At 35.4% G+C, this 15293-nt stretch overlaps 1 pseudogene; it reads right to left on the bottom strand.

Annotated features, from left to right (window-relative positions):
* Positions 1-31: 31 nt before the first annotated feature.
* On the bottom strand, positions 32-10255 carry LOC131900902 (zinc finger protein 665-like; annotated as a pseudogene).
* Between the last annotated feature and the right edge of the window lie 5038 nt (positions 10256-15293).

The following is a 15293-nucleotide window of genomic DNA, read 5'->3' as shown; positions in this document are numbered from 1 at the left end:
ATGAGAAAAACTACACAACACACACTGGACCCTAAAACAGATTGATGATATCACAGCTGTTTAGAGGAAAAAGAAGTCTGTGCAAAAATAAGCTAACAAAAATATTAATAATCAGAGCAGAATGATCATATATTTTATGAACATAGAGATAAATATGAGAGACACGAAACTGAAGATTATAAAATGGAATAGACACAATTGAGGGTCACAAAGTGGGAGGCAGCAGTATAACCTGAGAGAAGCGGTAGTGCAGATCCCTTTTCTGCTTTTCTGTGACAAATGAAAGTGGTTGTGGATTGGAGGGGCTAACACTGGGATCGTAACATCAAGACTCCTCAAAGGCTTTATCCATGTAGATGGCATAGATCTCACTGCATCCATAAGGTGAGTTGTCTTTTTCCATGTGCTCCATCAACTATTAAATTCTGGACCAAACATAACAACAGAAATTGAGCCAGGTAGCCTTGGAATGAAATACCACAGGCAAGCGTTCAAATAAGCTTTTCTTCCTTTGAGATGATTTTCCTCATATCTAATGAACTTATTTGATATCACATGATAGTATAGGTATACACACACCTACCACATGAACACAACACATGTACTTAATTTTCCAAGGTTTCTGTTGGAGTCATCTTTCTGTGTAACAGAACTCAGTATTTCCTGTACTTATTGAGTTTTCTGTTAATGTTTTTATTGGAGGAAGTCTTATTTATAGTATAAGTACTCACTTGTATAGTGACAAAAATCAAAACTTTGCCTTAAAGTATGGGAAAACAGGCAAAGAAAAGAACACACTAGATTTACTTCTTATATCACTTGAAATACAGAAGTTTTCTTACAGAATAAATGCAGCCTGCATTATGAATATACCTCCAATTGTTGGTGTTTGAGTGGTTTGATTTCTAGTAATAAACACAACGTTTCTTCTACTCTTGGGAATACTCTAAGCTCCAATATGACACTGACTCATTGTTAAAATCAGCATGGTATATTCTACAATGTGAGATAGGTACTAAAATTAAGGAAATTTTCTGTGAAGTTTTATGACATTAAGAATATATCAAGTATAAGTATTTATTCAAATTATACTCCACGTCATTCTGTTAAATGTTTAAAGAGTGACAATTGTAGCAGGAATCTTAACAGTTCTTATTAATAAAATCAAACCTGAGGCCAGTTATTGGGGTGAATACTGGAATATCAGAGAGACAGAACAAGCCACAGCTACCTCACCTTGCCGGATCCTCAGCTGGTCTTGTTTCCTCAGACTGGAGGCCTCTGAGTCCTCATCCAGAATGGGTCTCAGCTGAATTGCTGCTCAAAAGCCTAAATGCTTAACCAGGCCAAATGCTTCTAGTTCCTGGTCCTCATGCCTATATCTTTCTTCTTTCTACCATCACTCCCTGATATTAAAGGCTCACTCCCTGGGATTAAAGGTGTGTGTCACCATGCCTGGCTCTTTCCAATGTGGCCTTGAACTCACAGAGATCCAGAGGGATTTCTGTCTCTGGAATGCTAGGATAAAAGGCAGGAGTGCCACCATTTTCTAGCCTCTGTATCTAGTGGCTGTCTGTTCTCTGACCCCAGATAAATTTATTAGGATACACAATATTTTGGGGAACACAATACTGAAAGACCCTAGCTTACACCCCCAAGCCTCAGGAAGAAAGAAACTTCAAGCACCAGAAAATGAGAAACTACAAATCTAGTTCCAAGGGCAATCTGACTCAGCTACTACTCAATCACCCCTGTAACAATATAACAATGTTAAAAGATTTCTGTTAAGAGATGTGCTCAACTATGACTGGGATAGTTGCAGGTGTTCCAGGAAGGACCACCGTAACCTGTGTGCAAACTCCACTCCCGCCCTGATACCCCCCTTGAGGTTGCAGAAAGAATGGGCATGCAAACGTGACTGTACCCACTCTGTGATCACCCTGTGATCAGGCCATGAAATTGTATGGGAATTGTAATCTTGTGGGTTTTGTGGGTTTTTCCTTTAAAAGCCCTTATGGGGCTGCAGTAAGATGTGACTCTGGCTCTTGGAAGCAGAGGAGCCCTTCTATATAGAAGCTTAATAAATCCTTGTGCTGTTGCATCAACTGGACTGGAGTCTGGGTTCTTGGGGTGCCCACTTGAGACCCTAAACTTTGGGGTCCAGCAATACCACCACAGACAGTAATCGTCAATAAAATTGTTGTGGATGAGTATGTGTGATATATTTCAGGTTTAAGTTCTGTAGTTAAAAGATCCTGTGTCTCAAAGTTACATTGGACCACACTGGGCATTTGTATTACTTTCACTCTGAAATGAATAATTTGTGAAGGTTTAAAGGTGTGGATGATTTTTCTGTGACATACAGATATTTTTTCTTTATATTATTGAACTCAAAACAGTTTGTGAAAAGCAATTCAGCTGCCACAAAGATTTAGCATTTACATTAACTTGAACAGAACACCCATTTTAGCTGTTGCAAAAGTATTTATGTAGATTACTTGAAGAGTCATTTTGCCAACTTTGGAGGTGTGTTAAAAAAATATTAGGCTACCTTATGTCTAGCCTCAAATTCACTTAACAGTATTTGATGAATAGTTTACATATTTCTTATTATTGCTCATATGTATATCTCTCTACATAATCAGTTTATAGAAATCATACAGCCACAGTTTTCATCATATATGTTATCATCGTTTTGGGGATACAATGACCTTTTCACAGGGGTTATCACAGACCATCAGAAATATCAGATATGTACATTAGAATTCATAACAGGAACAAAGTTAAACTTATGAAATATCAGGAAAATTAATTTTATAGTTTAGGGTCATCAAAAATGAAGAACTGTATTAAAATGTCACAGCATTAGGAAGGTTGAGATTGACTGTCCTACATTGAGACTCATCAGTAGTCAATGTACAAACAGCATCTTATATTTATTTTTGCCTGTATGTTCATGTTCATGTTTTTTTTTTTTTTTGGTTTTTCAAGACAGGGTTTCTCGGTGTAGCTTTGTGCCTTTCCTGGAACTCACTCTGTAGCCCAGGCTGTCCTCAAACTCACAGAGATCGGCCTGCCTCTGCCTCCCGAGTCCTGGGATTAAAGGCGTGTGCCAGCTCTGCCCGGGTGTTTTTTACTTTTCTAAAAACTTAATAATTTATTAATTATTTTATATTCTTATCACAGTTTTCCCTCCCTCTTTTCTTCCAGTTCCCTCCCCAGTTTCCCTCCACACCCCAATCCACTCCCCCTCTGTCTCTACTAAGAAACGGTCCAGCCTCCAATGCATACCATCAAACCAGACATATCATGTGCTGTAAGACTAGCAACCTCCCCATGTAATTACACGAAGCAAGGCAATACAGTAAGAGGAATAGGCTCCAAAGAGCCAACCAAAGCATTAGAGACAGACTCTGCTCCCATTGTTAGGAGTTTCACAAATAGACACACTACAGAAGGGTTACATATATGTAGAGGGCTGAGTGAGGGTCTCATGTAGTCTCCCTCGTTGCTGGTTTAGACTGTGAGTTCCTATCAGTAAGAATAGAAGAAAGAATTGTAGGAACCAGGGGGATCAAGCAATATTCTATCTTAGTGAGAAAATGGAGACATAATTTACTTAAATAATAAATTGTTATCTCCTTCCTTTGGACTTCATAATATTGCTCTTTGCATTTGATTATTTCTACTGTTATAGTTTTCTATAAAATCTAGTTTTAATTAAAATGATACATTGTTGTTAGCACTGACATTTATGTAACAACTAATCTTCATAATGCCTTCCTCATATTTAATGAAGATTCAACTCATCAAGGCAAATATAAATAAACCAAAGGAATAATATATTTATTTGTACTCATAAAAACAGGGAATCAAAATGAGGTTAAAACAATCATTAATACACACTGTTCAAAATCTAAAATACTGGAAATATAAGTGATATAGAATACAGTAATACCACACAAAATAAAACATCATCTTCAACAAATTGCATAAAGATATTATGTAGTTACTTTGACTTTGTATTGCAGTCAATAATCATCTATTACCAAGAATTCTGTTTCACATTGCCATTGCTTTATTATTTTCAAACAAGAACCCTTTGTACTTAATGAGCAGATGTTTAAATAATATGAATAGATATTTTTTCAATAAGAATTTAGTAATTATAAGGTCTACTTCTGAATAAACACTTCAAAATTTGCATCAAGGGTACAGCTTCCTAAAGAGATACTTGTGATATTGTATAAGGAGTGAATATTGATCAAAGATTTTTGTATTCCACACATTTAGAAGGAAATTTTATTGGAAAAATATATGATAATAAAGTAAAGCTGATAATTATTAGAGAAGTTCTTTCTGTTTCTTTCTTGTAAGTTTTCTGGTGCCTTCATTTTCCACATGCTACATACTTGTAAAGTTTCTCTCTAGTATGGGTTCAGGGAAGAGAAAGAAGTGTTGGGGATTTGGTAAAGGAATTTTCACGTTTTTTACATTTATATGGCTTAATTTAGGTACGAGTTCTGTGATGATCATTAACAGAAAAGCAATGGGTAAATGATTTGATGCATTTTAACATTTGTATAGTATGTCTCTAGTATGAATTTTATGATGAGCATGAAGAGAGGAAACATGCCTAAAGTACTTTCCACATTCATCACATTTATAAGGTTTTTCTCCAGTATGGATTCTCCTATGACATTGAAGATTGGAGGACATGACAAATGACTTTTCACATTCATCACATTTATAAGGTTTCTCTCCAGTATGGGTTTTCCAATGACATTGAAGATGGAAGGAGTTAACAAAGGACTTTCCACATTCATCACATTTATAAGGTTTTTCTCCAGTATGGATTCTCTGATGAACATGAAGAGATGATATATCCCTAAAATACTTTCCACAGTCATCACATTTATAAGGTCTCTCTCCGGTATGGATTCTCCTATGATATTGAAGATTGGAGGACTGAACAAAGGACTTTCCACATTCATCACATTTATAAGGTTTCTCTCCAGTATGGGTTCTCCTATGACATTGAAGATAGGAGGACTTACCAAAGGACTTTCCACATTCATCACATTTATAAGGTTTTTTCCAGTATGGATTCTCTGATGAACATGAAGAGATGATATATCCCTAAAGTACTTTCCACAGTCATCACATTTATAAGGTCTCTCTCCAGTATGGATTCTCCTATGATATCGAAGATTGGAGGACTGAACAAAGGACTTCCCACATTCATCACATTTATAAGGTTTCTCTCCAGTATGGGTTCTCCTATGACATTGAAGATGGGAGGAGTTAGCAAAGGACTTTCCACATTCATCACATTTATAAGGTTTTTCTCCAGTATGGATTCTCTGATGAACATGAAGAGATGATATATTTCTAAAGTACTTTCCACAGTCATCACATTTATAAGGTCTCTCTCCAGCATGGATTCTCCTATGATATTGAAGATTGGAGGACTGAACAAAGGACTTTCCACATTCATCACATTTATAAGGTTTCTCTCCAGTATGGGTTCTCCTATGACATTGAAGATATGAGGAATTACCAAAGGACTTTCCACAGTCATCACATTTATATGGTTTTTCTCCAGTATGGATTCTCTGATGAACATGAAGAGACGATATATTTCTAAAGTACTTTCCACAGTCATCGCATTTATAAGGTCTCTCTCCAGTATGGATTCTCCTATGATATTGAAGATTGGAGGACTGAACAAAGGACTTTCCACATTCATCACATTTATAAGGTTTCTCTCCAGTATGGGTTCTCCTATGACATTGAAGATATGAGGACTTACCAAAGTACACTCCACATTCATCACATTTATAAGGTTTTTCTCCAGTATGGATTCTCTGATGAACATGAAGAGATGAGCACCTAGTAAAGTGCTTTCCACATTTATCACATGTATAAGGTTTCTTCCTCACGTGGATTCTATGGTGAACTTTAAGGGATGAACTTTTCTTAAAGGATTTTCCACATTCTTCACATTTATAAGGGTTCTCTCTCATATGGATTCTGTGATGAATATGAAGGTATGAAAGTTTGCTATAGGACTTTCCACAATCATTACATCTGTATGGTTTTTTTTCTGCAGTGTGATTTGAATCATTCTGAATGATATTTGAATTGGAATCAAAGAATTTATCACATTCTTTAATCTGGCAAAAATTTATTCCTGTATGCTTTATATTATCTGTAGCCAGATTTGAGGATTCAATTGTGACCTTCTTGCATGCATCACCTCTGAGTCTCTCATAATTTTTTTGAGTACTAGTTCCATTATACTGAATACAGTTTGAGAATTCATTAAGAATTTGGTCATGGTGTTTGCTTGTCCTGTGCTTCTCTTGGCTATGTTCATGTTTGTGCAAAGAAGTGTTTGAGTACTTATTAAAAACTTTCTGATGTTCATGGTTTTCAAAATGATTAACTGTTGAGCATGTATTTATGTGAGAATTACTAGGAATTACATCATTAGTAGAGTAAGTCCATGAGTCCTTGCCATTAAAAAGTATTTCAATCGGACTATTCTTGTAATTATTTACCAAAGAAAACTTAGCAAGTTCATTATCAACATTACTAAATATATTGGAATTTTCACAATTTCTTTCCTTATGATACATATTATGCCACATTTCATTCCTAAAATATTTATGTTGATCTAAATTGTGGAAGTTGTCATATAGTGGAAGTAATTGTTCAGGAACTTCTACTGAATTTTGAGTATAGGAAATACCATACTGCTGACAATTCAAATATTTTTCTGTGCTTAAAGCACTCTTTTCTTCAGGGACTATTGGAGTATCATTTAATTGCACAACACTTGAAAAGTGTTGCAAAGCCTTTGAAGTGTTACACTGTGTGTCCCCTTGTGAAGTTTCCATATATCTATGTAGAGTATAACCAGGTGTCCATGCTTGGTGTGAATATTTTTCCATATAATCATTTGATTCTGAACTTGTAACTGACACAGAGTATGCTCTCTTTGGACACACTAGAGGTTCTTGATGATTTTCATAAGTAATGCCTTTGACATGTTTCTCATAAACATCCTTCTCATGATAACCTGATTCATATTCTCTTTTGTCACCATGATAATCCCAGAACTTCCTTGTATGTAACATGTCAAAATCAATAGTTTCAAATAAGCCTGCTCTTTCTTCCTGTAAAGAATCTTGTTTGTACTTCTGTTGGGAGACCTCCTGGGTCTGGTAAAATGATAGAGCTGAAAGAAATGAAAAGAAACACACTCTTGATTTGCACAATAATTTGAAAACAATATGAGAGTATAATGCATAAAATGACAGCTGTCTGGGGAATATGTCAAGTTTGTAACATAGGAAATTTTCAAAGTTTTGCTGTAGAAAATAAATGTGCTTATGAAAAATAACAGAAATTCATGGAATGTTTGACCTTCATAAGGTCATGTAACAGGCAAACATAGACAACAATTTCACAAAAATATTGGAGCTCTCTCCCACTTGCCATGTGCATGAGGAACACGTCTATTGTATTCCCTGCTATGACTCTTTCTCCTTACACAATCATAATCCAAGAGATCACACTTTTTTTTTTGACTCTACTCCTCCTTGTGAACATCCACTTCTTTCCCATTTCCTTAACAGGGCAACTTGGATTGCACCCTAACTCATTTTCTCCCACAAAGACAGCATATACCAGAACCTGCCCAATCATGTCTGCCATATGTTCTGTATTATTACTATCCTCCATAAGAGTGAGTAAGTAGGTTGTTGCCAGCATATCCTCTCATCTACACAAAACAATTGCATAAATAAGTTGTAATCACCTGACTCTGTGTAATTTCCTGAACCCATGATCAAGATAGAAACTACAACCTGTCCTGCTAACTCTTACAAAACTATGAAGGTCCCTGACATTCTACTATTACCGGCAAGGGAGCACAGGACACTCCCAATTCTCCTTCATGCAAATCATGAGCTCTTTTGATCCCAATCAGGCAACATACATTTTACACTTGTTATCAGACCAGTGATTCCACAATATCCACTCATCTAGATTCCCTCACCAATCCATCATTCTAGCCTGTATTCTACCCTATGTGCCCAAATTTAGACTCATAATCTCTGTCCAGAATACTCCTACATTCACCCTTACAATGGGATGCCCATCTTGTAATTCTGCCCATCCCCTGTGCCTACTTACAGCCCACCACCCATGCTATATGTAGCCTTCACACATAAGCTTCCCTGTATTTATTATTGCCTGTTAACTCTTCATTGTGCATAAAAGACACAGAAATTACAAACAAGTTCACAGGACCAATTTTGATCACAAGAACATGATTACTATATATGATAGTTTGAATAACAATGTTCCCTAAAGGTCACACACTTGACAACTTTGTTTTCATGTAGCCACATTATTTGACTCAAAGTATGGTGTTAATGCATAAAATGTGGGACTGAGTTAGGACTTTTAAATGTAGGAACTACACACTATCTTTAGTTTCCTTTCTGGTGCTTTCTTGAAATTTGACATTTGTACAATACCTGTTTTTTCTACAACATTCATTGACTCTTGACTACACCCCATGACATAATGGAGTCTTATTCTCATGGTACCTTAAACCCAATGAAACTCTTAGTTTTACACATTTTTCTGTTAATGGTGTTTAATCAAAATAATAGAAAATCGCTGGAGAGATGGCTCAGAGGTTAAGAGCACTGACTGTTCTTCAAGAGGTCCTGAGTTCAATTCCCAGCAACTACATGGTGCCTCCTAACCATCTATAAAGAAATCTGATGCCCTCTTCTAGAATGAAGGCAAACATGCAGACAGAATACTGTATACATAATAAATAAAATTAAAAAAAAGAAAAATCACACATAGATTATAAAGAATAAAGCCAGCATTTTACCCCCGCTCCCAAAGTCTATCAGTTTCATAGAATTATTCTTCAAACCATAATTACCATAATACAGAAGATGGAATAACTATCATGAACAATATTAAAGTAGTCAAAGTGCTTAAATTAGACAGAGACAAACAGCCCAATAAAATTAATGAGGAGAATCTAAAAAACCTGAGTGATGTAAGAGACCACAGAGAGATAAATGAAGACAGTCTATTCTCAAAAAATTCAAAAAAAAAGTATAGATTTATTGATGAGAACTCAGTCTAAAGTGAAGTTGTAACAGGAAAATAATTAGAAAAGTCAAGATAAAGCTTTATAAGTGAGACAGAAAAATAGCAATTGTACTATCAAAACTCAATAAAAACAAGAAGTGTAATTTAACTGCATATCAGAAACACACACACACACACATTTGTATATTTAAAAATAGAACTAAAAATATTACACAGGCAATGATCAACACCATAATAATGTGAATATATATATATATATATATGTGTGTGTGTGTGTGTGTGTGTGTGTGTGTGTGTGTGTGTGTGTGTTTGTGGGTGTGTGTGTGTAAGATAAGAATCTTACCTCAATGGCATAGATAAAATCTTCCCCAAGATCATGAAAGACAAATTTGCCAAACTTAAGAAAGTAATAACATTGCAGATACTGGAAACATTCCAACACCAAATAGGCAAAAATATAAAAAGAAATACCACACAGCAAGCACTAGTTAATATACAAAACAAATCAAGAGCATTAAAATATGAAAGGGGGGCTGGAGAGATGGCACAGTGGATAAGAGCACTGGCTGCTTTCCCAGAGTAACCAGATTCGATTCCCAGCATCCACATTGCAGCACACAGCTGTCTGTAATTCCAGTTCCAGAAGATCTGACACCTTCACACCAATGCACATAAAATAAAATTAAATAAATTATTAAAAAAATATGAAGAAGGGAACTAAAAGTCTCATGTAAAGTAAAACCCATTAGAATAACAGCATATTTCAGAGGAGAAGGTACTAACCAAAAGAGCCAGGGAGAGTGCAATTCTAAAGAGAATAAGGGCCTATACTGACTACTGTAGTAAGCAAAACTGTCTGTTATAGTTGAAGGAGAAGGGATTTTTTTATGAATTAGAAGGTATGAAATGATTTATAACATGCACACCCATAGAAAACAAGAGACAAGAAACAGTATATAAGACTGACAGGCAACTCCAACCAGAACAGCAGATACACTAACTTCAGACCTTCACCTCCACTTTTTCTTTTCTTAATCCAATCCCACAGTACCATCTTCAGCTTTGATAAAATGGTCTGCTGCAGGTTCCCTGCTGCCTGTGACTTCATCTCCAATGGTTAAAACACATCTTCCAATTCTAACACCATTTTTCACAACCTTCCTTGATCTCAGCACCCAACTCTGGCAGGAATTCCCTGGAACTCCAGAGCCCCTTCTGCCAGGAAAGAAGTAAACTCCAGGACTTCACCTCTCACCATGGCTCTTTAAGTCCAATGTAATAGATTCAGCCCAAGCTCTGGAGCAGAACTGCAGCAGCCTCATCCTACCCTAATACAGAGAATCCCACAACCCATCCCTGAACCTTTCTTCTACTCCTGATTGCATTGTCCACATTCCAAATCCAGCAGAAACAAAAACCTAGGAACCCAACTGGGAAGGGAAGCAGGGAGGCAAATTGCTGATTTTCACCTTTTTCTCTGCTCTTCTAAATCTATCCCCCAAGAATCATCTGCAGATCTGGAAGAAAACATAACAACTTCTAAAACCATTTCTTCTCTCCTGCACCCATTTAAAATGGATCACACAGATTTCCCCTTCCAAATTTTCATCTCATAACTCATTGCTTTGTTCCTACTTGAAACTCCAGCAGTCATTCTCTTCAACAGAGGCCATCTTAACCAGAGAAGCAAAGACACTAGATGCACATTATCAATTCTGCATCCATGTCCCCATGTCCTATCTCCCAATCTCATCCTCAGACCTTTATCAGACATTTGGCTGTTGACTCTACTCACTCATTGTCCACTAATTAGTGGATAAGAGCCATGAAGACAATGATAAGAAAGCTACAATCTGTAGAAGCACAAGTGAAATGAAAGATATATCTGCTTTAGGAAGGGAAATAGAATAAGCAAGTATGAATAGATAGTGCAGGGTGAATAGAGATGGGGTTCTAGGCAGGAGTACAGGTTGAGACTGATAAAATTAATGGGCATTTGAGAGGTAGCATTGAAACCAAATTCAGTAAGAACTTCCAGAAACATACATAAAAAATATCAAAAAATGCTAAGTAATAGAGAAATCAAAGTCCAAAATCTCTCTCTCTTATGATCTAAAAAAGATTTCAGTATAAAAATTGTGTTCCATACAATTGAATCTTAGCGTAGTGGACCAAAGTATATACTCAAACAAGCCTGGCTATTGCCAGTTCTACCCCTTCATCTCTGAGACCTGAAAATAAAGTCTAATTACTGAAGACAACAATGATATAAATCATTGAAAATGAAGACATAGGCCTAGTGCCTACAGAGAGCATTAAACCCCTATTTTCTTTGCTACAAGAACAATTTCTGCATTTTAAACAGAAACATATGCCAAGTCAGGCCAAACAGCCTTTATCTTCAATGGTGTTCTGCCAGCAAGATAAGGTAGGACAAAGGTGGAACAAAGATTGATGGAGTAAGTAACCAATAATTGATTTGAATTAAGGCCATTTCTCCAGATGGATACCATACCTGACATTTCTTAGATGACCATAAACTTGATACTAGAAAGTTCATGGAAATAGCATAAAACAACATACTACTTATCTAAAGAAAGAAAAAAATGTAGCAATAAAATGACTTCTCATGACATTCTGCAATACTCATAGGTAAGTGTGTTTTTTAGATGATATCAGGGAAGGTTTCTCCTAAAGAATATACAAAAATATATAGAGATACTGTCAGAAATTCTTCAGTGAGTCAGAGATCTTGAACACTCAGCTCTAAATGAGACCTTTCTATTGAATATCTCCCATCCAAAGCTCAAGAACCCTGGAGAAGAGGAGGTGGAGATAGTTTAAGAGCCAGAGGGATGGAAAATATTCAGAACACAAGGCCCTCTAAATTAACATGGGGGAATTTCATATGAACTCAGAGGGAATGAAGCAACAATCACAGGGACTACACAGGTTCATTCATATTTTCTGTGTAAAAATTATGGCTTCCGATTTAATGGTTTTATGGGATTATTGACCATGACAATGAGTTGATCTTTGATTATTATACCTATTTTTTGACTTTTTTGTTCTGTTGTTTTTTGTCTTGTAAAACTCCATTATGATAGATTTAATCTTATAAGAATTTATTTTGTTATATTTAAAAATAATCAAAGAGTGAATTAAACCAAACCACCATTTTACATGTGAACAAGTGAACTGACACTTAACATACTGAGATACAACATAACTTCTCCAATAGAGTGACACTCAGTCTATCAAATACTCCAGAACTGCTCTCATGTTCAAGAGTATTTGACCAAAAATATAGTGGACCTCTCATGTGTTTTTGTGTGTTCTTTAACTTGGTTATATGTTGGTGCTTTTTTCTTTGTTTATTTGTGTAGGTTTAATTTTGTTTCCTTGTTTTGAGGGCCCATGTTGTTGTATTGGGTTTTGTTTGTTTTATCCAGGAAGCACTTGAAGTCCAGTTAGAAAGAAGAGAGAGAGGATGTAGGAGGAAGTTGCAAAGAAGAAGTATGTGATCAAAACAGAATTTAAAACTGTTTTAAAAGTGAGACTAAAAACAGTAATAAGCACAACTCAGAGAGTAGAGAAAGTAAATAAAATCATCTGTAACTACTAAAACATAGAATACAAATAAGAACACAAATAAAAACAAATGCAACAAAATAAAAAATAAAATACATTTTAAAAGTTTATATTACACATACATTTCTAGAATAACTTGAATTAATAATGGCATCAATTCTCCAATCAAATGACCCATGCCACATGATTGGATTAAAAAAATGAAACCAATCTTTCTATTGCTTCCAAAAATCTCAGCTTTAAAGATAGGAACGGTCATAAAATTGAAAGGATGACAAATTTATTAAAATAAATGGGAAAGAAGTAGGAGTTGTTACCCTATTATCTGACAAAATGGAATTTATGGGAAAATTTATAAGAAAAATATAAAGAAGGAATCAACGTCTCAATTAATTCTAAAATCAATCAAGATGACATTACCACCCCAAATGTATATACATTAATTTAATGTAAAGCCTATTTCATAAAATACCTAATACTTGAAATGTACAATGAGATTAAGAAAAAACAATAATTTTACATGATATCAGCACAGCACTCTGTTGTATATAAAGGTCATCAGGACAAAAAATAAGTAGGTAAATATAAAAATTGAAAGAACTTATACATCAAGTAGCCAGAAGGGTTATCTGTAGAATATCCCATACAAATACCAAAGAATATGAATTTTACTGCTCAATCCGTGGTAGGCCCTCTAAAATAGACATCATAATAAAACACAAGACAAACCTGAGTCAATTAGATCAACATAAAATGTTTCTGTGTATCTTAATTGGCCTCAAAGCATTCAAACTTAACAATCCCCATTTCTTAAGGATTAGAGCACAACACTAATACTGTTTTGGACCCTGATCAATTTCAGACCATGTTATTTCAGATTGTTGCTTGTAGAATTGGATAAAGTGATCCTGTATATATTGTGAAAATTCACATAATCATGAAGATGTCAGGAATTTTCTAAATAGAAAAAGATCTTCCTTGAACCATATACCTTATTTCCAGCTTTATTTTAATAGAGAAACCATAATAACTTAATAACATCTCTGTTTCTGACAAATGCAGAAATGCATATGGGCATAGAGTAGGTCCTCTTATTCATTTCCAAGCTTATATTGAATTTCTAAGTTTCAATTCAATACTATTCATATGTGAATAGGGTACGATAATCTAACACACACCTTGAAAAGCACATTGATAATATTATTTAACCTGAGATATTTCAGGAATGCTTTTTACTAACTACCTGGCCTCAGGCCACTGCAGGACTGAATTTTCCTTCATATGGACTCTTGGCCCATGTCAATGCTTCATTCCAACTTACCAGGTCCTTTTAATCCTGTCTGCTCTATGGCCTCATTCCAGGAATGTTTGCTTTGGTCAAGGTTGTTGAATAGCTCTTGTGTTGATACAGCATGCCCTGTGCATTAGAAAAGACATATGATACAGTCTTCATAAGGTTCAATACAGCTGGATCCATAACATTGGATTAAACTCAGAGTAAGAGGAAAATAATGGAGGATCCATATTTGACTTCCTCATTGGAAATACCTTGCTTTAAAATATTGAATGCTTTTCAGTTTTATCCCTCCATATATTTATTTTAATTATCACAAAGCAGAAGCAAAAGCAGGGATCATCATGTTAAGATGAATATACATTGCCTGCAGCAATGTATAATACAAGACTTTAAGAATTATATCATATGCAGAAGAACGGGTATAAAAGCAAGAATGAGTGACATAAATGTGTGTTATATACAAAATTCAACTATTTGAAAAAAGACATCTAAGACTCATTAACACAAAAAGTGTATGTCTCCTAATAACACTTGATAGAAATTTCAGGGATAAAATAATAACCATGTAAAACAATATAATCTCACCTGTACAGACCAGGTTGGTGTAGTTTTTCAACTTGTCATTGCCAGGGAAAGGCCTCTCAGCAGAGTCCAGGCAACTCAATTCATTCTGGGTGAAGTCTGTGGCCACTTCCTTGAAAGCCAATAGATTCAGAAAAAAAAAAACACTGTTCTAATTTATGTCTATAAATGTAATGCTTTGATGGCACAGAGAAAAAAGTTAAATATAAAATATTCTCTTGTCAGTAATTGATACATATTATTTGAATTGATTGACTGTGAGAGGGAGGATGGTGTGAAGTAAGTGCTGCAGACATGATGGGTAGAGAGGTATAAATCAGCATTAAAGGAGAAATCCAGAATGAAATGCACTGCATGATTTTTAGCTTTTTGATTCTTAGGCAAGACCAGCATGAAGCTAAGTGAAGGCAATTTTCATCCCTACAAATTTGGCCGGGAAAGACAGATAAACATATATGGGATATACAAGTATGATGAGGCCTTTATCTACTGTCTGAAAAGGAATATTGGAGAACAATAGATTTCATAGCAAGAAGAGGAACTTGATTTCTAATGCATTCCAGAATTTCTATATGTACAGTTCTCTAATGATATCAGGACAAGAAAGGGATCCCTCTCTCCCTCTCCCTTTCCAAGTTGAACTATAGGAAAGATATAGTTGAGATTCAAAATCAAC

This window comes from Peromyscus eremicus, unplaced genomic scaffold, assembly GCF_949786415.1.
Source record: "Peromyscus eremicus unplaced genomic scaffold, PerEre_H2_v1 PerEre#2#chrX_unloc_1, whole genome shotgun sequence".
In the NCBI taxonomy this organism is placed as follows: domain Eukaryota; kingdom Metazoa; phylum Chordata; class Mammalia; order Rodentia; family Cricetidae; genus Peromyscus; species Peromyscus eremicus.
This window is presented reverse-complemented; position numbering and strand designations above follow the sequence as displayed.